The 26,008-nt window shown below is 47.4% G+C and overlaps 1 protein-coding gene across 2 annotated transcripts in view; it reads left to right on the forward strand.

Annotated features, from left to right (window-relative positions):
• dnai1.2 (dynein, axonemal, intermediate chain 1, paralog 2) overlaps window positions 1-26,008 on the forward strand; it is a 441,248-nt gene that overhangs the window by 174,462 nt on the left and 240,778 nt on the right. The window lies entirely within an intron of this gene.

Below are 26,008 nucleotides of genomic sequence, written 5' to 3' on the forward strand. Positions count from 1 at the left end.
GGGATCCGCACCAGGCTCCGATCGGTTTCCGATCTAACCGGCCTGCTCCTGTTCTGGATCCCGCCCTGATGTGATGAGGTACTAATTAACACCAATTGAGGGCAATCTCCATCTCAATAACAATGCAATGAACAACTTACTGTGAAAAGCCCCTAGTCGCCACATTCCGGCACCTTCACAAGCTGGCACAGCAGCGGGGTGACGTACTGGAGTTGGTGGAGGAGGAACATGTGGCCTCTTCTGAGGAGGAGGACAAAAAGGGCCTCGACCAGGAGGGGCTGGAGAACCAGCCTGGGGAGGACCTAAGGGACTACCCGGGAAAGGAGGACCGGCGGCGCGAGCGACAAGGGTCCGGATGCTCAGAGGGCCAGGGAGGCTTCTCGTAGGATGAGAACTTGTCTGTCATCTGACCCCCTCCCCACCCAGTCCCCCCTTCCTCCCCAGTCTCACATTCCTCCCTCAGATCCCCTTCCGCCATCCCCATCTAACAACCCTGTTCCACCCTCCCAAGGTCCGTGTAACATTACTACAGGGTGATGGGCCTGTGTCACCGCTGTCAGCGGGTCAGCACGGTAGCATTGTGGGTAGCACAATTGCTTCACAGCTCCAGGGTCCCCGGTTCGATTCCGGCTTGGGTCACTGTCTGTGCTGAGTCTGCACATCCTCCCCGTGTGTGCGTGGGTTTCCTTCGGGTGCTCCGGTTTCCTCCCACAATCCAAAGATGTGCAGGTTAGGTGGATTGGCCATGATAAATTGCCCTTAGTGTCCAAAATTGCCCTTAGTGTTGGGTTGTGGGGATAGGGTGGAGGTGTGGACCTTGGGTAGGGTGCTCTTTCCAAGAGCCGGTGCAGACTCGATGGGCCGAATGGCCTCCTTCTGCACTGTAAATTCTATGAAAAAATATACAAGGCAGGAGGGTGATGATAACCTGCTGTGAGGTAAGCTCTGGTGCTGCTCCTAAATCAATGCCATAGTCTGACTCCTGTCTTTCTGCTTACAACGTGCGCATACCCATCACCTGCACGTGGTATGCATCGGAGGCCACCTAGGACCTCTGTGCCCAGGGTGCAGGCCGGCCCGCTATACGGAATAACGTGACAGAGGCTTCATTTGCACCAGATATGTAACAGCACCAGGAACCCGGGTTTGATTCCTGGCTTGGGTCACTATCTGTGCGGAGTCTGCACGTTCTCCCGTGTTTGCGTGTGTTTCCTCCGCGTGCTCCGGTTTCCTCCCACAAGTCCCGAAAGTCATGCTTGTTAGGTGAATTGGACATTCTGAATTCTCCCTCAGAATACGCAAACAGGCGCCGGAGTGTGGCGACTGGGGGATTTTCACAGTAACTTCATATGAGTGTGAATGTAAGCCTACTTGTGACACTAATAAAATATTATCATTAGATGTTGAATGTTTTAATTGTGCATGAACAAAACCCAAACAGTCCCAAACTAACAATGGTGCCCCCCACCCCACCCCCGATCCCCTACCAGTGCCCCAGAGTGAGCGCCAGAAACCGTTGCAGCATCCGGTCCTGGCGGATCATTTTGTCCGACATGTACAACCTACTTGAGGGAGGTCACCTGGGTGAAGGGGAAGTGGATTCTCACCTATGTGGTACAGGCCAGTCTCACTATTGGTGACTGCTCTATTCTCGGTCAACCCCATGATCTCCAGGGGGGTCAGGACTCTGATGTCTGGCACACTGCAGCTCGTCTGTCCCCTTTCCTGGCTAGTGTGTGCCAGCTTCTCCTGCGGGGACAGAGAGAAAGCATTGTTCACCATCCGCCTTATGCATTGGTGGGGAAGGGGGGTCTATGGCAGGCGATAGCACCGCTGCTGCAAATAAATGGATTGTGCTGGTGGGTGCCACGGTGCACTGGGGCACAGGTATTTTGCTGGGAGGAAGGGGGGGGTGTTGTTAGCTGTCGATCCATGTGGGTAGGGGGAAGGTGCGGTGGTGGCAGGTGGGACCGATGCCAGGGGGCCAGTGTTAACTTACCCGAGAGGCCCTGTGAAGGTCATTAGTCTTCTTCCTGCACTGGTCTGAGATCCTCTTGGTCATGCTGCCAGAACTGATGGCCACTACCACTGCCCTTCAGGCAGCATTGTCGGCCCTATGGCTGATCTTCTGATCCCCTCAGGTGAACAGGGTCCCATCTTGCCTCCACGGCGTCCGGCAGCCTAGCTAGATCAGCATCCCGAAGCGTAGAGCAGGTCTCCGTGGTGACATGGCTGTATGCTGACTGGAGTGTGTTCGAAGGCAGCGCTTTATGTGTTGCTCCCCCTTGTTGGCGGGAGCTGCCAGGCGCGGTCCAGGCGAATCAGCTGGCGTGATGTTCATTTCCACCATGAAGCCCATGAGGGATCATTTCCGGCTCTAATTACCGTTGGATACCGGCCACGGTTTTGCCGATTCAGCTCCGGGAAGCATACGGGAAACCACGCCAACTACTGCACTCAGTGTTTCTCCTGTTAGATCATGCCCATGTTGTATTATTCTAAAAACATGTTGACATTCCTGTGTAACATCTTAATTTAAATAATTCCATCGAAAACCTCCAAGCATTTTTCCAACTATTGATGTTAGCCAACCTGTAAATGTTTGTGTACATATGTCTGCCTACTGGGAGCATGACATATTATTCTCCAGTCTGCAGTTATTTTCCCTGTTCTTATGGAGCTTTGAAAAATTTTGAACAAAGCATCACTACTTTTATTCTTTCTTCCTTGATAATTCAAGGATGCAGCGCATCTAGCGAAGTATCTTGTTGATATTTATCCCAGTTTCAGTGTAAAACATTTATATGCAGTGTGGATCACTAACCGAGGTCTGGTGGGACCTGACATCTGACTCGACTCTATATAGATTGAAAAAGCCAGCCAGTGTGCTGCACAGGTAGAATGCCTTTGTACACCAGTAAATAGGATGAAGTGGACACCACGCTGTGTCACCCACCTGACTGTAAGACACCAGACAGAAGCTCCAATATTTCCTATTTCATAAAATATGCTTTCAATGTGCATTGTAGTGAGTTAAAAATGGTAATAAGTTTTCAAAACTGCAAGGAATTGCTTTTTTGGTGTATACTCTTGAGCAGGATTTTGTTTGACACACGCATCCTCTTGGTGCTCCAGAGTGCACATTAGGAGGAGGAATTAAGTAAATCCTAAAGCTGCCCCCATCAGTAATAGTGTGGAAGTACTTGGAATAATCAGAATGTAACAGCTTAAATGTGAAAATAGAAAAGGATAATTAAGATTCACAGGTAAAGGTACTAGACTAGAAAAATACAATGTGGCATGGTGGCACAGTGGTTAGCTCTGATGCCTCACAGCACCATGGTTCTGGGTTCAATTCTGACCTTGGGTGATATGTGTGTGGAGTCTACACGTTCTCCTCATGGGTTACCTCCGGGTGCTTTGGTTTCCCCCCACAGTCCAAGATGTGTAGGTTAGGTAGATTGGCCATGTTCTCCTAATATGATTTCTCCTAATATGATATATGGTTAGGCGGATTGGCCATTCCAAATTGCCCCCTTAGTGTCCAAAGGTAAGGTGGGGTTACAGGGATAGGGTAGGGGAGTGGGCCTAGGCGGGGTGCTCTTGCGGAGGGTCGGTGTAGACTCGATGGGCTGAATGGCCTCCTGCACTGTAGGTATTCTATGATTCTTCTATGAAATAAGAAGAGGTATGACCTAAATGAACTAGACTGAAATGTTAGCAAACAGAACAACAAAACATGTGCAGAATCTTCAAATATGAAATGGATAGAATGCAAAAAGGAGATTCCCATGGGGAAAATACCAGGCCCATAACTTTCTGGTTCCGCAGCATCACATTTAGGGGGTATCCCCAATGGTGCTCTCGGGAATCACTTTGGAGCATTCCCACGTAAAGGTTTACCTGGCAATTATCCAGAAGTGCTGACTTCTAGACAATTAAGCTTGACTGGGAACCATCTGATAGATGCGATTTAAATTGCTAACCTCGGATGGTTCTGCCAGTTTTATCCTGATATACTCTGAAAGAGTGAGAGGAAAATAATCGCTATTTTAAAAACTCAGACCCATCCTCAACACGGGACAACCCCGACACACATGACCCCCAACCCAACCCAATCCTTCATCCCCACCGCACCACCACCACCTTCCTGCAGCTAATACTTTTAAAAAAGGTGTATCTTACCTCTGCACTCCAGTTACTCCACACTGAAGCTGCTGGGGGTGCATTTTGCCGCTCCTGTCTCACCCAGCCTGATTTAGGAAGGTTTTGGCAAGACAGGGGCTTCGGAATCCCAACAAAGGTAAATTCGGCGAGAGTGGCAATCTGTCAGAGATTACCACTGGGAGGAAGTTACAGGCAGGTTTAGCAAGGCATGGCTTGCAATAAATAAATAAGCTAAACAAACAAAATAAGGGAGATGAATATGTTAAAAGTAAGTCTAAAATAAAAAAATGAAAGACACGAAAAAGAGTCTGCTCAGGGTTGACAGGAGTAACCTAATTGTGAAGACAGAAATATGGAATATTTTACATCTACAAACGGTAGTGGAAGTATAAAAGGATTTCGATCTGAAACAAAAAAACAACACAACTTAAAAATAGACAGGGTATTATGTCTATCTTGTATCACAAAAGATATCACAAAAGGGCTCCAATCATAATCAGTTATGCAACTTGTGTTGTTGGGCTGGTTGCCAGTTAAGAAGAGAGAAACAAATAAATGATATCACTATAGCCCAGTAGATAAGCTTATGAAATCCATGAATTGAAATCAAATTACAGAATAATAGTAGACAACAAGCATTAATGTGAAATGAAAATCGCTTATTGTCACAAGTAGGCTTCAAATTAAGTTACTGTGAAAAGCCCCTAGTCGCCACATTCCGGCGCCTGTTCGGGGAGGCTGGTACGGAAACTGAACTGTGCTGCTGGCCTGCCTTGGTCTGCTTTAAAAGCCAGCAATTTAGACGTGCGCTAAACCAGCCCCTTGTATTCACTAATTTTTTGAAGAAGTGGCTAATTGTACAGGTAGTGTATTAAATAGGACTGGTATTCTAATTGGCCTGCTCAGCTAGTGACGGTGTGGTGGAATGGGGCGTAAGTGTGGACAGCTGTGGAGGCTCATAACCCAACCCAAGTAATGAGGTAATTTGTATACACTAAGCAGGATGTGCAGCAGTAAGGATGCATCAGTGGTGCTCTTCTCTTTCCACCAACATTAAAATTAGAGCAGTGCCATAATATTCCATTGGAGAAGAGAAAGCTGAGAAGGGCCCAAGAAAATTGATATTTTGAAGTCTGCAGCTCCAAAGGGAACGTTGATGTATTGTTTATCAATGGAATGGAAACCATGAAGTGCCCAGTAACAATATGAGAACATCACCAACTGTATTGTTCACTTTCCTTGCTTCAATAAATATTTTATTATTTTTACTAAAATTAATCAGCAGGCTCCTGTGAATTTATTCAGTAACTTAGCTTCACGCTTTCTGAAAAAATAAAGCCACACAGAACCCTGACTTGGAGTTACGGAGTCACTGAGTCAAAATCCTGGAACTCTCTTTCAACAGCAGTGTGAGTTTAGCTGTACCAAAAGGTAGCTCACCATTACCTTCTCATGGACAATTAGGAATGAGCAACAGTAAGGGCCGCACAGTGGTGCAGTGGGTTAGCCCTGCTGCCTCACGGCGCCGAGGTCCCAGGTTCGATCCCGGCTCTGGGTCACTGTCCGTGTGGAGTTTGCACATTCTCCCCGTGTTTGCGTGGGTTTCGCCCCCACAACCTACAAATGTGCAATCTAGGTGGATTGGTCAAGCTAAATTGCCCCTTAATTGGAAAAAATGAATTGGGTACTCTAAATTTATTTTAAAAAAAGGAAAGAGCAACAGTTGCTGACCTTGCCAGTGATACTCACCGTGAAAGAATATTTTAAAACAGCATCCGTCCACCAGACCATTGGAGAGGAAAAGGTATTTGATTTTACATTGGTCTTTTCTTGCCAGGGTTTAATAGTTGCACCAATTAAAAAACTAAGGAGAGCATGTAGACAATAAAATATGCAGGTCTGATCCTAAATAAGTTCCACACCTCAGGTTAAATTATAGCTATATAACATTGTGGTTAGGTTTCCTAGTCCAGTAAAAATCCAGACTAATCCTCTGGGTACTGTTACGATCATAGCTGCTGTTAATGCTGGACAAGTCAGATCCCAAAGTGAAACCTAGCTTGATAGATCCTTACTTCTTTTTGGAACCATTAAGGGAAGTTACTGAACAAATTCACAGGAGTCTGCTGATGAACTTTAACTACACAGATTAAAATACTTAATAAAACATGAAAAGTGAACAATATTACACCAGACAAAAAGGTTGGGAAAATTTCAATATAATCACAAGAAGATGATTCAAATTCCCACCATTCCTTTACCATAGCAATATCTTTACAGACACATTAACCAGTGAAGAGTTACTACTAGCTTGACACAAAGGCTTCTTGCTTGGGACTGACATAGATGCAAATTATTTCCTTCCGGTGAGTTCCTGGACATTCACTTGATGCTTGTCACCCAACTTATATCTCTCCCCAGAAACAGCACCCTTAAACCCATTGTTTCTTCAAATGCAGAGCAAACAAATGAGTTCCCTAAACTCAGTTTTTCAGCAGCACCTTTGCTAAACTGCTCACTTTACCGAGCCCTGTAACTGATTATTCAATTAACTACTGTCCTAATAGCCTTGTCGTTTTCTTCTGGGAGAGCTTAAGATTTCAGTCTTCTCTCTCTGACACAGACTGAATACGCTCCCACTCAACTTCTGTCTTTTCTGTGTTTGTGTCACTGAATCACTGTTGCTAGACAACAGTAAAGTTCTTCTACTTCATGTTTTTTCTCAGAATGACTGAACTTTCAAATGGCCTGTGCCTGCTCTTATATCTTATGACTTAATGAAAAAGCAAGTCTCATTAATAATAATCATGAAGCTACTAGATTGTCGTAAGAACCCATCTGGCTCACTAATTTCTTTTTTTTTTTAAATAATATTTTATTGAAAATTTTTGATCAACCAACACAGTACATTGTGCATCCTTTACACAACATTGTAACAATACAGATAATAATGACCTTTTTAAATTTAAACAAAAACAACAACAAATAAATAAATATTAAATAACAAAAAATAAAAACTAGCCCTAATTGGCAACTGCCTTGTCTCAGGCCACACCCCCCCCCCCATCCCCCCCCCCATCCCTCCTCCCCCCCCCCCCCAAGTCCTGGGCCGCTGCTGCTGCCTTCTTTGTTCTCCCCTATCTATCTTTCCGCAAGATATTCGACGAACGGTTGCCACCGCCTAGTAAACCCTTGAGCCGACCCCCTTAGGACGAACTTAATCCGCTCTAACTTTATGAACCCCACCATATCATTTATCCAGGTCTCCACCCCCGGGGGCTTGGCTTCTTTCCACATTAGCAATATTCTGCGCCGGGCTACTAGGGACGCAAAGGCCAAAACATCGGCCTCTTTCGCCTCCTGCACTCCCGGCTCTTGTGCAACCCCAAATATAGCCAACCCCCAGCTTGGTTCGACCCGGACTCCTACTACTTTCGAAAGCACCTTTGTCACCCCCATCCAAAACCCCTGTAGTGCCGGGCATGACCAAAACATATGGGTATGATTCGCTGGGCTTCTCGAGCACCTCGCACACCTATCCTCCACCCCAAAAAATTTACTGAGCCGTGTTCCAGTCATATGTGCCCTGTGTAATACCTTAAACTGAATCAGGCTTAGCCTGGCGCACGAGGACGACGGGTTTACCCTGTTTAGGGCATCTGCCCACATCCCCTCCTCAATCTCCTCCCCTAGCTCTTCTTCCCATTTCCCTTTTAGTTCGTCCATCATAGTCTCCCCTTCGTCTCTCATTTCCCTATATATATCCGACACCTTACCGTCCCCCACCCATTTCTTTGAGATGACTCTGTCCTGCACCTCTTGTGTCGGGAGCTGCGGGAATTCCCTCACCTGTTGCCTCGCAAAAGCCCTCAATTGCATGTACCTGAATGCATTCCCTTGGGGCAACCCATATTTCTCGGTCAGCGCTCCCAGACTCGCAAACTTCCCATCCACAAATAGATCTTTCAATTGCGTTATACCTGCTCTTTGCCACATTCCATATCCCCCATCCATTCCCCCCGGGGCAAACCTATGGTTGTTTCTTATCGGGGACCCCCCCAGTGCTCCGGTCTTTCCCCTATGTCGTCTCCACTGTCCCCAAATCTTCAGTGTAGCTACCACCACCGGACTCGTGGTATAGTTCCTTGGTGAGAACGGCAATGGGGCTGTCACCATAGCCTGCAGGCTGGTCCCCCTACAGGACGCCCTCTCTAATCTCTTCCACGCCGCTCCTTCCTCCTCTCCCATCCACTTACTCACCATTGAAATATTAGCGGCCCAATAATACTCACTTAGGCTCGGTAGTGCCAGCCCCCCCCTATCCCTACTACGCTGTAAGAATCCCTTCCTCACTCTCGGAGTCTTCCCGGCCCAAACAAAACCCATGATACTCTTTTCTATCCTTTTGAAAAAAGCCTTCGTGATCACCACCGGGAGACACTGAAACACAAAGAGGAATCTCGGGAGGACCACCATCTTAACCGCCTGCACCCTCCCTGCCATTGACAATGCTACCATATCCCATCTCTTGAAATCTTCCTCCATCTGTTCCACCAACCGCGTCAAATTTAGCCTGTGCAATGTGCCCCAATTCTTAGCTATCTGGATCCCCAGGTAACGAAAGTCTCTTGTTACCTTCCTCAACGGTAGGTCTTCTATTTCTCTACTCTGCTCCCCTGGATGCACCACAAACAGCTCACTCTTCCCCATGTTCAATTTATACCCTGAAAAATCCCCAAACTACCCAAGTATCCGCATTATTTCTGGCATCCCCTCCGCTGGATCCGCCACATATAGTAGCAGATCATCCGCATATAAAGATACCCGGTGTTCTTCTCCTCCCCTAAGTATTCCCCTCCATCCCTTGGAACCTCTCAGCGCTATCGCCAGGGGCTCAAACGCCAGTGCAAACAGTAATAGGGACAGAGAACATCCCTGCCTTGTCCCTCTATGGAGCCGAAAATATGCCGATCCCCGTCCATTCGTGACCACACTCGCCACTGGGGCCCTATACAACAGCTGCACCCTTCTAACATACCCCTCTCCGAACCCAAATCTCCTCAACACCTCCCACAGATAATCCCACTCCACTCTATCAAATGCTTTCTCGGCATCCATCGCCACTACTATCTCCGTTTCACCCTCTGGTGGGGCCATCATCATTACCCCTAACAACCTCCGTATGTTCGTGTTCAGCTGTCTCCCCTTCACAAACCCAGTTTGGTCCTCATGAACCACCCCCGGGACACATTCCTCTATTCTCATTGCCATTACCTTGGCCAAGACCTTGGCATCTACATTGAGGAGGGAGATTGGTCTGTAGGACCCGCATTGTAGCGGATCCTTTTCCTTCTTTAAAAGAAGCGATATCGTTGCTTCTGACATAGTCGGGGGCAGTTGTCCCCTTTCCTTTGCCTCGTTAAAGGTCCTCGTCAGTAGCGGGGCGAGCAAGTCCAAATATTTTCTGTAAAATTCAACTGGGAATCCGTCCGGTCCCGGGGCCTTTCCCGTCTGCATGTTCCTAATTCCTTTCACCACTTCTTCTACCGTGATCTGTGCTCCCAATCCCATCCTTTCCTGCTCTTCCACCTTGGGAATTTCCAGCCGATCCTAAAACTCCATCATTCTCTCCCTCCCATCCGGGGGTTGAGCTTCATACAATTTTTTATAAAATGTCTTAAACACTTCATTCACTCTCTCCGCTCCCCGCTCCGTCTCTCCATCTTCGTCTCTCACCCCCCCTATTTCCCTCGCTGCTCCCCTTTTCCTCAATTGGTGTGCCAGCAATCTGCTCGCCTTCTCTCCATATTCATACTGTACACCCTGCGCCTTCCTCCATTGTGCCTCTGCAGTGCCTGTGGTCAGCAAGTCAAATTCCACATGCAGCCTTTGCCTTTCCCTATACAGTCCCTCCTCCGGTGCTTCCGCATACTGTCTGTCCACCCTCAAAAGTTCTTGCAACAACCGCTCCCGTTCCTTACTCTCCTGCTTCCCTTTATGTGTCCTTATTGATATCAGCTCCCCCCTAACCACCGCCTTCAACGCCTCCCAGACCACTCCCACCTGAACCTCCCCATTGTCATTGAATTCCAAGTACTTTTCAATGCATCCCCTCACCCTTAAGCACACCCCCTCATCCGCCATTAGTCCCATGTCCATTCTCCAGGGTGGACGCCCTCTTGTTTCCTCCCCTATCTCCAAGTCTACCCAGTGTGGGGCATGATCCGAAATGGCTATAGCCGTATATTCCGTTCCCCTCACCCTCGGGATCAATGCCCTACCCAACACAAAAAAGTCTATGCGTGAATAGACTTTATGGACATAGGAGAAAAACGAGAACTCCTTACTCCTAGGTCTACTGAATCTCCACGGGTCCACCCCTCCCATCTGCTCCATAAAATCCTTAAGCACCTTGGCTGCTGCCGGCCTCCTACCAGTCCTGGACTTCGACCTATCCAGCCTTGGTTCCAACACCGTGTTAAAGTCTCCCCCCATTATCAGCTTTCCGGTCTCTAGGTCTGGGATGCGTCCTAGCATTCGCCTCATAAAATTGGCATCGTCCCAATTCGGGGCATACACGTTTACCAACACCACCATCTCTCCCTGTAATTTGCCACTCACCATCACGTATCTGCCCCCGTTATCCGCCACTATAGTCTTTGCCTCGAACATTACCCGCTTCCCCACTAATATAGCCACCCCCCTGTTTTTCGCATCCAGCCCCGAATGGAACACCTGCCCTACCCATCCTTTGCGCAACCTAACCTGATCTATCAGTTTCAGGTGCGTTTCCTGTAACATGACCACATCTGCTTTAAGTTTCTTAAGGTGTGCGAGTACTCGTGCCCTCTTTATCGGCCCGTTAAGCCCCCTCACGTTCCACGTGATCAGCCGAGTTGGGGGGCTTCCCACCCCCCCCCCTTGCCGGTTAGCCATCATCTTTTTCCAGCTTCTCGCCCAGTTCCCACGCAGCTGTATTTCTCCCAGACGGTGACCTCCCGCCCATCCTTTCCCGTACCCACTCCCCCCTTTCCCCAGCAGCAGCAACCCAGTAATTCCCCCCTCCCCCCCCGCTAGACCCCCCGCTAGCGTAATTACTCCCCCCATGTTGCTCCCAGAAGTCAGCAAACTCTGGCTGACCTCGGCTTCCCCCCGTGATCACGGCTCGCCCCGTGCGGCGCCCCCTCCTTCCTGCTTCTCTATTCCCGCCATAATTATCATAGCGCGGGAACCAAGCCCGCGCCTCTCCCTCGGCCCCGCCTCCCATGGCCAACGCCCCATCTCCTCTCCCTCCCCACCTCCCCCCATCACCACCTGTGGGAGAAAGAAAAGTTACCATACCGCAGGATTAATCATACAATCCCTCTTCGCCCCCCCCCCCCACTCGTCCCACCACTTTGTCCAAACGTTCATTTTCGTAGTCCAATCATTCCAATTTTTCTTCTACAATAAAAGTCCACGCTTCATCCGCCGTCTCAAAGTAGTGGTGCCTCCCTTGATATGTGACCCACAGTCTTGCCGGTTGCAGCATTCCAAACTTTATCTTTTTTTTGTGAAGTACCGCTTTGGCCCGATTAAAGCTCGCCCTCCTTCTCGCCACCTCCGCACTCCAATCTTGATAGACGCGGATCACCGCGTTCTCCCATTTACTACACCGAGTTTTCTTCGCCCATCTAAGGACCATTTCTCTATCCTTAAAACGGAGAAATCACACCACTATGGCTCTGGGAGCTTCTCCTGCTCTCGATCCTCGCACCATAACTCGGTATGCTCCCTCCACCTCCAACGGACCCGTCGGGGCCTCCACTCCCATTAACGAGTGCAGCATCGTGCTCACATATGCCCCGACGTCCGCCCCCTCTACACCTTCAGGAAGGCCAAGAATCCTCAAGTTGTTCCTCCTTGCGTTATTTTCCAGTGCCTCCAACCTCTCCACAGATCGTTTCTGGTGTGCCTCCTGTATCTCCGACTTCACCACCAGGCCCTGTATATCGTTTTCATTCTCTGCTGCTTTCGCCTTCACGACCCGAAGCTCCTGCTCCTGGGTCTTTTGTTCCTCTTTCAGCCCTTCAATCGCCTGTAATATCGGGGCCAACAACTCTTTCTTCATTTCCTTTTTTATCTCCTCCACGCAGCGTTTCAAAAACTCTTGTTGTTCAGGGCCCCATATGAAACTGCCACCTTCCGACGCCATCTAGTTTAGCGTGGCCAATCCACCTATCCTGCTCATCTTTGGATTATGGGGGCAAAACCCACGCAAGCACGGGGAGAATGTACAAACTCCACACGGACAGTGACCAGAGCCTGGATCGAACCTGGGACCTCGGCGTCGTGAGACAGCAGTCCTAACCACTGTGCCACCGTGCTGCCCTCTCAGTGTCAAACATAACGCTGAATATATGAGCGGTCTTGCTCAGCTTAAGGCAGTTAGATGGGGTGGAAACAGAAGGCTGGGAATGGAGCTTGTGGCGGGGATCAGAGACAATTGAAAAAATAATTCCAACCTCGTGGCTGATTGAGACAGGAATCTAATTTAGCTGTTGAAAAGCTGCATGATGTGATGTGGAATGAGAAATGTGAAATTTTTACATGTGTTTTTTAGATATGCATGGGAAGACGAGGAATCTAATATGTCGTGAAAAATCTTTTAAGGAACTCTTTTTTTTGTGTGGGAGTATAACTAAACGCTGAAAATTATTGATTGCCTTTTGGTTCTTTACACGATTAAAACACCATCTGTAATTTTAGCACTAATGAGATATTCTTTCCTATTTCTGAATTTCCACTGTTAAATCAACAGTATGTCTCCACATTTAAGCTGCTATTGATAAATTGATTTTCTTTTCTATCTGTGAAATGCAAAACATAGTTTTCAGATTTGGGAAAATTAGTCTTGAACATGCTTAACTGATGAATTTTTGTGAGATTAATTCATTAAAAAATCACTTCTCAAGGGATTAATAATCACAGATTATCCTTAAATATGATATCTGTTCCATAACAGTACTTTTATAAAATAATTCAACCCTTAAAGAAATACCAGGGGTGATTTGAAATATTACCTCAATTGACTAAACCTTATTGCTTGTAGATAATCTAGTGAAGTGTAGAACAAAATAAACCTAAATCAGACGTATCATTTGTTCTCTGGCACTATGGGGATTCTGGCTGATACCGGAAGGCAGCCAGTAAACTGGATTGTATATAATAAATGTCAACCCAGGCATCTCCAGTGAAAGGACTAATCAGTATTTTTGTACATGCTGACAGCTTGATACTAGGACTTTGACCCATTGAAATTTAAGTAGCATGTGAAGTGTCCTCTCTGCTGGTAGCCATGTCTCCTTAACGACTTTCCATCAAATTTGGAGCTGTCATGAAAATGTTTTTAGTTCAATATGGTCATGTTAAAAGTGCTCACATATATATTTAAAAAAATTTTTCATGTGATGTCAGTGTCACTGGCAAAGGCAGCATTTGTTGTTCACCCCTTATTTATTTTCAACTGAGTGTTTTACTAAGCCATCTTAAAGGTATAGTTACAAGTCAACCACATTGCTCTGGGTCTAGAGTCACATATAGGTCAGACCAGGTAAGGACTGCAGATTTTCTTCCCTCAAAGACATACATTCCTGGGACTAGTTTTCAATTCCAGATTTTGTTAATTAACTGAATTTAAATTCCACCAGTTAGCAGGGTGAGATTTGAACCATGAGCCTGGGCCTCTCGGTTACTAGTCCAGTACTATGCAATCATCTCCCCATAATTGGCTGTTTAGAAGTATGTGTGAATTTGGAGATCAAGCAGGTTAAGGAAGTGTGGTCTCAATTTATCTCTGAAGTACTGCCCGTTTTGTGGTAAATTGGGGGCAGTAAATTGGGTAACATGTATTTTTAATAAAGACATGGGGAATCCCCACGAAGTAAAGCAAAGAACGTAGACTTATTTACAATATGGTAAAGACACTGCCCAGTAGATCCCTACCGGGTTCCTCTTCTGGTTGGTGCCTCAATGACCGACCTTTTATACCATGGTTAATAAAGTTCCCCCGCCTCTGCAAGGACCACGGTGAAGAGAATCATTCCCACCCCATAGTTCCTGTGCGAGCTATTACAGTATTCTGAGAGGTTATTATCTCAAATTCCCCACAAAATATCTATCTGAATTATCCTCCTTAATAGTCCTTTAAAGGACCACTTCAACCCCGTCTGCCTCATGTAGACCTGAGCCATGGCCCCAGAGGCTCACGAATGATCATAATACGTTTGTGCCATGCAAACCTGACCATGTACTCGGTCTTGAGAAGCTTAACCAGTAGCCTTTCAAGGAACCAATGGAGACCACAAAGAGAGGGCCACACAACCTCCTCAAAATTACATTCATGAAGTTTTAAGGTGAGGAAGAGCTCCTCCTGAATTCGCAGTCCTACAGTGGACTCTGCTAGCCAGAACACCAAAAACCACTACTCCGTGACCGTAATGATAGGATATTGTACACATGCTTGTGACAATTAGCTGATGAATAAACAAACTTTTTTAAAAAAGTAATTCATTCTGAGATATTGGGTTGAAAATATGATAGCAATTCTAATTACTAAACAGGGCTGTTCAGAAAATACACATATGAATTAAGATTCTGAGTAAATGTTGCTCAATATATAGGTCACGTTTTAAGGGTACATTTGTAAAGCAGCTACCAATCTGACCTTCTGTTCAAGTTTCAGCCATGAGTAACTGCTGATTACTGCTGAGGTAGAAACTCAACTGTCTTGTGTAAGATGGGGCTTCTTTCATGCCTTCATACTTGCACAAATTTATACTCTGTAATGTCAGACTATATTGCAATGAGACAATCATAAACGGGAGTTTTCTGCTTCACTCTGAAGCCAGGTCACTTGATTCTAGGTTTACACTGCCACTTTATAACAAAATTGAGTTTATGGCTTCCCTGAAACCAACTGTATAATCTTAGAATGATTCTGCAGAAAAGGAGGCCATTCAGCCCAAATTATGCCTGTCCCTGCTGTTTTGGTAGAGCTCACCAGTTAATCCCACTTCCCGGCTCATTTGCCATTTTTTGCTCTTCAGTTTCCTTTTTGAGAATTATTTTCCTCATGAAGAGGGATGTTTATTATAGGAAGTGAAAATACCTCTGGCGACATTCTCCATTTGGGAGACTATGTTCTCCTGCCAGAGCTGAATTGCACCAATTTTATGATACCCTTGCAGTCGTAAAGCGGGATGCAATTCAGTGTTCCGTGCCATGCAATTTATGCATGGAGTGGAATACGATGGAATCCTGCTGTCGAAGATTTCGGCCTGATAACAAGGTCCCGCGGCCGACCACCCCCTCCCCCACACCGCAAATCAGTCCCGACCTCCCCTCCCCAACCGTACAGCAGTCCCCTCACTCCTAGATTGCCTAGGTGCCCCCCCCCCACGACCCCTGTAATACGGGGACACCCCCCCCCCCAGGGACCCATCTAATAGGTGGACCCCCCACTGATTTTGTAAAAATTGGTGTGATGTAGCATTACAAGATTTTCAGCATTGTTTCCATAGCTCAGTTTGGGAGTTGATCATAATCTTTTTCATATAGCGAAATGCACTTTACGCCATTCCAGTCCTTTATCTTATTTTTTGATGACACTTTTTATCTGATGTCAACACGCTTTATGGGTAACAAAATTTGTCTACCTGTTTGACCTTTTCATTTTTCACTATGAGTTATCATTCTGGTATAACGTTTTTTTTGGACATTACGAGGCATTTTCTTAAAATTGATGCTCAGCCCTTTCTTCTCCCTTTCACTTTCACTCACGGCTCTATCTTTTTGTTTTCACTTCCGAGTCGGCAATAAGAACGGAGTCACCAGCATATCTTATATTATTAATGTAACCTCCAATTTATAATCCAGGGAGGTCATCAATCGCTCTAAGAATATTTTCACTATACAAATTGAATTCATCAGGGAGAAAACACACGCCTGTCTCCCCTCATTTGATCTTCACATAATCACCTAGATCGTTCTCAACATTAATGGCTGCAATTTTTCCCAATGAAGATTTCTTAACACTGTAAGATCTTTGCCATCAAGATGCAGAGATTCTAACATGCTCAACATTCTTCTCCATGTCTCACCTTATCAAATGTCTTCCTAAAATCAATGAAACACGTAATTACATCTATTTACAACTCCATGGCTCTTTTTGATATCATGTGTACTGTAAAAATAGAATTTCTTGGTTCTCTATCTTCTACAACACCACATTGAAGAGCTGACATTTCTGTTTTTTTCTTGCTCCTAGCCCTATTCATCAATACTCAAAGAAGAACCTTAGTAATGTGACTCATCAGACTGACAGTGTGAAGGAGTTAACTTTCAGTTACTCTTGTGAAGGATAGGGTATTATTTTTAATATTTTGGGGGCTTATTATGGTTTGCTGGGAAGCAGGCTTGTGGCTGCGATTGTGCGGCTGTGGTCATTTGTCAGTGTGTGACTAATTTAATTGAGCTGGGACAGGGTGTCTGCAGGGTAAATGATAGCATACAGCCCAGTTGCAGTAACTGGAATTCACCTCTGGTGATGATGCCAAAACTGGATGGATCACAAACACAGTGTATTGATAACCTCAAAATGAATGCAGCAACAAGAGCTATTCCATGATTGGAAAATTGTATTGAGAAAGTGGGACAGTCAGAGTTTATCACAAAAATGGACTTGCTGCGAGGGTATTGGCAAGTACCCTTATCTTTTTCAGTCCACCAGCACTTTAGAATCTGATAGCGACACCTACCTAAAGATCATTCAAACTCTGGTTAAATATGTTTTCTCCATTTCATCTTTAAATCAATTGTTTTTACACCCCTTTGGAAGTTCCTTTTCCCAGAGTATATGTTATTTTTATGGTCACTACTTTTAGGTAAAACTAAACGTGATATTTTATTCATTTGTGATCTTTGCCAATTGTAAATCTTTCTTTTGAAATACAATAGTTAAACTTGAAGTCGCCCTCCTTACCTTCCAAAGGCAAATTTCCAACCATGCTTTTCATTTTTACCGTCTTAGCCCTGCTCATCGCCACTTCAAAATACTTTCTTTTTTAAAAAAAATATATTTTATTCAAAATTTTTGGCCAACCATAACAGTACATTGTGTATCTTTTACACAGGAATATAACAATATAAATAACAATGGCCAGTTTTTTAAACAAGAAATAAATAATATATAAACAACATCAAAATTAAAAAACAAAACTAAATGGCAACTGCCTTGTCCCAAATAAATACTCTCCAAAAATACAATTCAGCAGTCCAGTATACAATTACCTATAACAACAACCTATACATATTATACTTATACACTAACATCCTTGAGAGTCCTTCTGGTTCCTCCCCCCCCCCCCCCCCCTCCCTACCCCCCCCCCCCCGGGTTGCTGCTGCTGTCTTCTTCTTTTCCATTCCCTCTATATTTCTGTGAGGTATTCGATGAACGGTTGCCACCGCCTGGTGGACCCTTGAGCCGATCCCCTTAGGGCGAACTTAATCCGTTCCAGCTTTATAAACCCTGCCATGTCATTTATCCAGGTCTCCACACCCAGGGGCTTGGCTTCCTTCCACATCAACAGTATCCTGCGCCGGGCTACTAGGGACGAAAAGGCCAAAACATCAGCCTCTTTCGCCTCCAGCACTCCCGGCTCTTCTGCAACCCCGAATATAGCCAACCCCCAGCTTGGTTCGACCTGGACCCCCACCACCTTCGAAAGCACCTTTGTCACCCCCACCCAAAACCTCTGTAGTGCCGGACATGACCAGAACATGTGGGTGTGATTCGCTGGGCTTCTCGAGCATCTCGCACACCTATCCTCTACTCCAAAAAATTTACTGAGCCGTGCTCCAGTCATATGCGCCCTGTGTAACACCTTAAATTGTATCAGACTTAGCCTGGCACACGAGGACGATGAGTTTACCCGACTTAGGGCATCAGCCCACAGCCCCTCCTCAATCTCCTCCCCCAGCTCTTCTTCCCATTTCCCTTTCAGCTCATCTACCATAATCTCCCCCTCGTCCCTCATTTCCCTATATATGTCTGATACCTTACCGTCCCCCACCCATGTCTTTGAGATCACTCTGTCCTGCACCTCCTGCGTCTGGAGCTGCGGGAATTCCCTCACCTGTTGCCTCGCAAAAGCCCTCAGTTGCATATACCGGAATGCATTCCCTTGGGGCAACCCATATTTTTCGGTCAGCGCTCCCAGACTTGCAAACGTCCCATCTACAAACAGATCTCTCAATTGTGTTACTCCTGCTCTTTGCCATGTTCCAAATCCCCCATCCATTCTCCCCGGAGCAAACCTATGGTTATTTCTTATCGGGGACCACACCAAGGCTCACGTCTTTCCCCTATGCCGTCTCCACTGCCCCCAAATTTTCAGAGTAGCCACCACCACCGGGCTTGTGGTGTATTTCTTCGGTGAGAACAGCAACGGCGCCGTCACCATAGCTTGTAGGCTAGTCCCCCTGCAGGACGCCCTCTCCAATCTCTTCCACGCCGCTCCCTCCACTTCTCCCATCCACTTACATACCATTGAGATATTGGCAGCCCAGCAGTACTCACTTAGGCTCGGTAGTGCCAGCCCCCCCCTATCCCTACTACGCTGCAAAAATCCCTTCCTCACTCTCGGGGTCTTCCCGGCCCACACAAAACTCATGATACTCTTCTCAATCCTTTTGAAAAAAGCCTTCGTGATCACCACCGGAGGCACTGAAACACAAAGAGGAATCTCGGGAGGACCACCATTTTAACCGCCTGCACCCTCCCTGCTAGTGACAGGGATACCATGTCCCATCTCTTGAAGTCCTCCTCCATCTGTTCCACCAACCGCGTTAAATTTAACCTAGGCAATGTACCCCAATTCTTGGCTCTCTGGATCCCCAAGTAGCGAAAGTCCCTTGTTACCTTCCTCAGCGGCAAGTCCTCTATTTCTCTGCTCTGCTCCCCTGGATGCACCACAAACAACTCACTTTTCCCCATGTTCAGTTTATATCCTGAAAATTCTCCAAACTCCCCAAGTATCCGCATTATCTCTGGCATCCCCTCCGCCGGGTCCGCCACATACAACAACAAATCGTCCGCATACAGAGATACCCGGTGTTCTTCTCCCCTGAGTACTCCCCTCCACTTCCTGGAACCCCTCAATGCTATTGCCAGGGGCTCAATCGCCAGTGCAAACAATAATGGGGACAGAGGACATCCCTGCCTCGTCCCTCTATGGAGCCGAAAATAGTCAGACCCCCGTCCATTCGTGACCATGCTCGCCATCGGGGCCCTATACAGCAGCTGTACCCATCTAATATACTCATCTCCAAAGCCAAATCTCCTCAACACCTCCCACAAATAATCCCACTCCACTCTATCAAATGCTTTCTCGGCATCCATCGCCACCACTATCTCCGCTTCCCCCTCTGGTGGGGGTATCATCATTACCCCTAGCAGCCTCCGTATATTCGTATTCAGCTGTCTCCCCTTCACAAACCCAGTTTGGTCCTCATGGACTACCCCCGGGACACAATCCTCTATCCTCATTGCCATTACCTTGGCCAGAATCTTAGCGTCTACGTTCAGGAGGGAAATAGGCCTATAGGACCCGCATTGCAGCGGGTCTTTTTCCTTCTTTAGGAGAAGCGATATCGTTGCCTCTGACATAGTCGGGGGCAGCTGTCCCCTTTCCCTCGCCTCATTAAAGGTTCTCATCAGTAACGGGGCGAGCAAGTCCACATATTTCCTGTAAAATTCAACTGGGTATCCATCCGGTCCCGGGGCCTTCCCCGCCTGCATGCTCCTAATTCCTTTCACTACTTCCTCCATTTCGATCTGTGCTCCCAGTCCCACCCTCTCCTGCTCCTCCACCTTAGGAAATTCCAGCTGGTCCAGAAAACACATAATTCTCTCCTTCCCATCCGGGGGCTGAGCTTCATATAATCTTTCATAGAATGCCTTGAACACTCCATTCACTCTCTCCGCTCCCCGCTCCATCTCGCCCTCCTCATCCCTCACTCCCCCTATTTCCCTCGCTGCTCCCCTTTTCCTCAATTGGTGGGCCAGCAACCTGCTCGCCTTCTCCCCATATTCGTACTGTACACCCTGTGCCTTCCTCCACTGTGCCTCTGCAGTACCCGTTGTCAGCAAATCAAATTCTACGTGTAGCCTTTGCCTTTCCCTGTACAGTCCCTCCTCCGGTGCCTCCGCATATTGCCTGTCCACCGTCAGAAGTTCTTGCAGCAACCGCTCCCGTTCCCTACTCTCCTGCTTTCCTTTATGTGCCCTGATTGATATCAGCTCCCCTCTAACCACTGCCTTCAGCGCCTCCCAGACCACTCCCACCTGGACCTCCCCATTATCATTGAGTTCCAAGTACTTTTCAATACACCCCCTCACCCTTAGACACACCCCCTCATCCGCCATTAGTCCCATGTCCATTCTCCAGGGTGGACGCCGTTCTTTTTCCTCCCCTATCTCCAAGTCCACCCAGTGTGGAGCGTGATCTGAAATAGCTATAGCCGTATACTCCGTCCCCCTCACCTTCAGGATCAACGCCCTTCCCAAAACAAAAAAGTCTATTCGCGAATAAACTTTGTGGACATAGGAGAAAAACAAAAACTCCTTACTCCTAGGTCTGCTAAATCTCCATGGGTCTACTCCTCCCATCTGCTCCATATAAAGTCTTTAAGCACCTTGGCTGCTGCCGGCCTCCTTCCAGTCCTGGACCTCGATCTGTCCAGCCCTGGTTCCAGCACCGTGTTAAAATCTCCACCCATTACCAACTTCCCCACCTCTAGGTCCGGGATACGTCCTAACATGCGCCTCATAAAGTTGGCATCATCCCAGTTCGGGGCATATACGTTCACTAAGACCACCGCCTCCCCCTGTAATTTGCCACTCACCATCACGTATCTGCCCCCACTATCCGCCACTATGGTCTTTGCCTCAAACATTACCCGCTTCCCCACTAGTATAGCCACCCCCCTGTTTTTCGCATCTAACCCCGAATGAAACACCTGCCCCACCCATCCTTTGCGTAGTCTAACCTGGTCTATCAGTTTCAAATGCGTCTCCTGTAACATAACCACATCTGCCTTAAGTTTCTTAAGGTGTGCGAGTACCCGTGCCCTCTTTATCGGCCCGTTCAGCCCTCTCACATTCCACGTGATCAGCCGGGTTGGGGGGCTCTTTACCCCACCCCCCCTTGTCGATTAGCCATCCCCTTTTATCCAGCTCCTCACCCGGTTCCCACGCAGCTGTGTCCCCCCCAGGCTGTGCCCTCCCGCCCCGCCCACCCCACCCCATACCAGCTCCCCCTTCTCCCCAGCAGCAGCAACCCAGTAAATCCCCCCTCCCACCCCCCCACCCGCCCCCCCCCCCGCTAGATCCCCCACTAGCGTAGTTACACCCCCCATGTTGCTCCCAGAAGTCAGCAAACTCTGGCCGACCTCGGCTTCCCCCCGTGACCTCGGCTCGCACCGTGCGACGCCCCCTCCTTCCTGCTTCCCTATTCCCGCCATAATTATCATAGCGCGGGAACAAAGCCCGCGCTTCCCTTTTGGCCCCGCCCCCAATGGCCAACGCCCCCAGCTCCTCCACCTCCCTTCCTCCCTCCCCCACAACCTGTGGAAGAGAGAAAAGTTACCGGGTCGCAGGATTAACAACATAAAAATCATCTCTCCCCCCTTTTTCCCCCCTCTTCGCCCCCCATATTCGCCCCACCACTTTGTCTCAAACGTTCTTTTTTAATAACCCGCTTATTCCAATTTCTCTTCAACAATAAATGTCCACGCCTCATCCGCCGTTTCAAAGTAGTGGTGCTTCCCTTGATATGTGACCCACAGTCTTGCCGGCTGCAGCATTCCAAATTTAATCTTCTTTTTATGAAGCACCGCCTTGGCCCGATTAAAGCTCGCCCTCCTTCTCACCACCTCCGCACTCCAGTCTTGATATACGTGGATCACCGCGTTCTCCCACCTACTGCTCCGAGTTTTCTTTGCCCATCTGAGGACCATCTCTCTGTCCTTAAAACGGAGGAATCTCACCACTATGGCTCTGGGAATTTCTCCTGCTCTCGGTCCTCGCGCCATCACTCGGTATGCTCCCTCCACCTCCAACGGACCCGTCGGGGCCTCCGCTCCCATTAACGTGTGCAGCATCGTGCTCACATATGCCCCGACGTCCGCCCCTTCTGCACCTTCAGGAAGACCAAGAATCCTTAAATTCTTCCTCCTCGCATTATTCTCCAGCACCTCCAGCCTTTCCACACATCGTTTATGGTGTGCCTCGTGCATCTCCGTCTTCACCACCAGGCCCTGTATATCGTCCTCGTTCTCGGCAGCCTTTGCCTTCACGACCCGAAGCTCCCGCTCTTGGGTCTTTTGCTCATCTTTTAGCCCTTCAAACGCCTGTAATATCGGGGCCAACAGCTCCTTCTTCATCTCCTTTTTAAGCTCTTCCACGCAGCGTTTCAAAAACTCGTGTTGTTCAGGGCCCCATATTAAACTGCCACCTTCCGACGCCATCTTGGTTTTTGCTTGCCTTCCTTGCCGCTGCTCTAAAGGATCCACCGCAATCCGGCCACTTTCCTCTCCTTTTTCCATCCGTATCCAGGGAGGATTCCCTTCTGGTTTACCGCACAGTGCTTTTAGCCGTTAAAATTGCCGTTGGGGCTCTTATTAAGAGCCCCAAAGTACGTTCCACCGGGAGCTGCCGAAACGTGCGACTTAGCTGGTCATCGCAGCACCCGGAAGTCCAAAATACTTTCTTTAGCACTGCTGTCTCACAGCGCCAGGGACCATGTTCAATTGGGTGACTGTGTGGAGTTTTGCACATTTTCCCCCAGTCTGCGTGGATTTCCTCCGGGTGCTCTGTTTTCATTCCCCAATCAAAAGATGTGCAGGTTAGGTGGAGTGGCCAGGCTAAAATTACCACGGTGTCCAAACATTTGCAGATTAGGTGGGGTTGCGGGGGAGTGGGCTCTTTCAGAGGGTCAGTATAGATTTGATGGGCTGAGTGGCCTCTTTCTGCACTGTAGGGATTCATTGGATCCCATGGAATTTAATCACACCCATACTCACACACACGCCTGTTTCACAGTATATCACAGTGACATTGGGAAAATATTGAAAAGTATGATTTTTATAAAATTCATTTTACGAGATGTGGGCTTCGCTAGCTAGGCCAGCATATGTTGCCCATCCCTAAATGCAGTTGAGAATGTGGTGGGGACATGCCTTCCTGAACTGCTGCAGTCCATGTGGTGTAGGTTCACCAACTGTGCTATTTAGGAGGGAGTTCCAGGATTTTGACCCAGCAACAGTGAAGGAATGGCGATATATTTTTACATCAAATGGTGAGTGACTTGGAGGGGAACGTCCAACTGGTGGTGTTCCCATGTATCTGCTGCCCTTGTCCTTCTCGATGATAATGGTATGGGTTTGGAAGGTGCTGCCTAAGGAGCCTTGGTGAGTTCATGCAGTGCTTCTTGTAGATGGCAAACACTGCTGCCACTGTGCATCGGTGGTGGGGGAGTGAATGTTTGTGGAAGGGATGCCAATCAAGGGGGCTGTTTTGTCCTGAGTGATGTCAAGCTTCTTGAGTGTTGTTGGAGCTGCACTTATCAAGGCAAGTAGGGAGTATTACATCACACTCTTGACTTGTGCCTTTTAGGTAGAGGACAAGCATTGGGCGTCAGAAGATGAGTTACCCACGGCAGGACACCTAGCCTCTGATCTGCACTTGTAGCCACAGTATTTATATGGCTAGATCAGTTCAGTCTGTTGTCAGTGATAGTCTTCAGGATGTTGACAGTGAGGTAATGTTATGGGCCAGGGTTTCGAGAACCCCAAAGTGTGTCATGGAGTTCACCTGACCCACAACCTTTAATAGATTGTGGTATGGGGAGCACACGGCCCACTCTACAGGTGTGGTACTGCAGAAATGGAAAGCAAAACAATGTTTATTTTATGAACTCAAGTTAACCTTTTTAAAACATACAGTGAACATCTTAGCAACCATTAATTCAAATACAATTCCCAAAGACTACAACACTAAGTAAACCTTTAAGCTTTCTTTTTTAACAACCATACGACTTAAAAACAAAACCTTTATCAGAAGCACATCAGGTTAAAGTCACTACTGTTATTAGTTTTGAATCACCAGGATCGATTTACAGTCTTTCAATTACAGTGAGAGATTCAATTACCTTCTGGCTGTGACTGCAGCTATCCAGCTCTGAAAACGAAAATAGCCTAAAATGAATGTAAAAAGCTGACAGACAGCCCAGCTCCACCCACTCTCTGACATCACTGCAGTAGTAAACACTCATTTCTTAAAGGTACTCTCACTACAGATATTTATATACACATCCATTTATAAACACCCATTTCTTAAAGGTACTCTCACATGACAGTAATGCAATTGAATGTCACGGGGTGATGGTTTGATTTTCTCTTATTGGAGATAGTCATTGCCTGGCACTTGTGTGGCACAAATGTTACTTGCCACTTGTCAGCCCAAGCCGGATATTGTCCAGGTCTAGCTGCATTTGCATGTAGACTGCTTCAGTGTCTGGGGAGTCGGGAATGGTGCTGAACATTGTGCAATCATCAGCAAACATTCCCACATCTGACCTTATGTTGGAAGGAAGGTCATTAATGAAACAGCTGAAAATGGTTGGGCCTTGGACACTTGCCTGAGGAATTCCTGTAGTGATGTCCCGGGACTGAGATGGCTGACCTCCAACAACCACAACTATCTTCCTTTGTGCTCGGTAGGACTCCAACCAGTGGAGAGTCTTCCCCCTGATTCCCATTGACTCCAGTTTTGCTCGGACCTCTTGATGCCCTACTCGATCAAGTGCTGCCTTGATGTCAAGGGCAGTCACTCTCACCTCAACTCTGGAGTTCAGCTCTTTTGTCCATGTTTGAACCAAGGCTGTAATGAGGTCAAGAGCTGAGTGATCCTGGTGGAACCCAATATGAGCTTCAGTGAACAGATTGTTGCTCAATAAGTGCCATTTGATAGCACTGTTGATGACTCCTTCCTTCACTTTACTGAAGATTGAGAGTAGGCTGATGGGGCAGTATTTGGCCGGGTTGTATTTGTCCTGCTTTTTGTGTACAGGACAGTCTTGAGTTACTAGTTCCCTTCTGAATCTATCCCATTTAGCATGAAGGTAGTGCCACACAACACAAGGGATGGCATCCTCAATGTGAAGATGGGACTTTGTCTGCATAAAGATTGTGCAGTGGTCACTCCTACAGATACTGTCATGGACAGATGCTCCTGCGGCAGGCAGGTTGTTGATGATGAGATCCAGTATGTTTTTCCCTCTTGTTGGTTTCCTCACCACCTGTCGCAGACCCAGCCTTGCAGTTATGTCCTTTAGGACTCGGCCAGATTGGTCAGTTATGGTGCTATCAAGCCACTCATGGTGATGAATCTTGAAGATTCCCTATCCAGAGTACATTCATTGCCCTTGCCACCCTCAGTGCCTCCTCCAAGTTGTGTTCAACATGGAGGAGTACTGATTCATCAGCTATGGGTGGATGGTATGTGGTAATCAGAAGGATGTTTGACCTAAAGTCATGAGACTTCATGGGGTTCAGAGCCTATGTTGAGGACTCCCAGGACAACTCCCTCATAACTGTATACCTCTGTGCTGCCACCTCTGCTGCTGGACAAGCCAATGTCTACTTTAATGCAAGGTGGTCCATCCGGTTTCCTTTTTATTAACTCTGTTGCAGTTTGAAGTGGCTTGCTAGGCCATTTCAGAGGGCCATTAAGAGTCAACCA

The sequence above is a fragment of the Scyliorhinus torazame genome, chromosome 3, assembly GCF_047496885.1.
Source record: "Scyliorhinus torazame isolate Kashiwa2021f chromosome 3, sScyTor2.1, whole genome shotgun sequence".
In the NCBI taxonomy this organism is placed as follows: domain Eukaryota; kingdom Metazoa; phylum Chordata; class Chondrichthyes; order Carcharhiniformes; family Scyliorhinidae; genus Scyliorhinus; species Scyliorhinus torazame.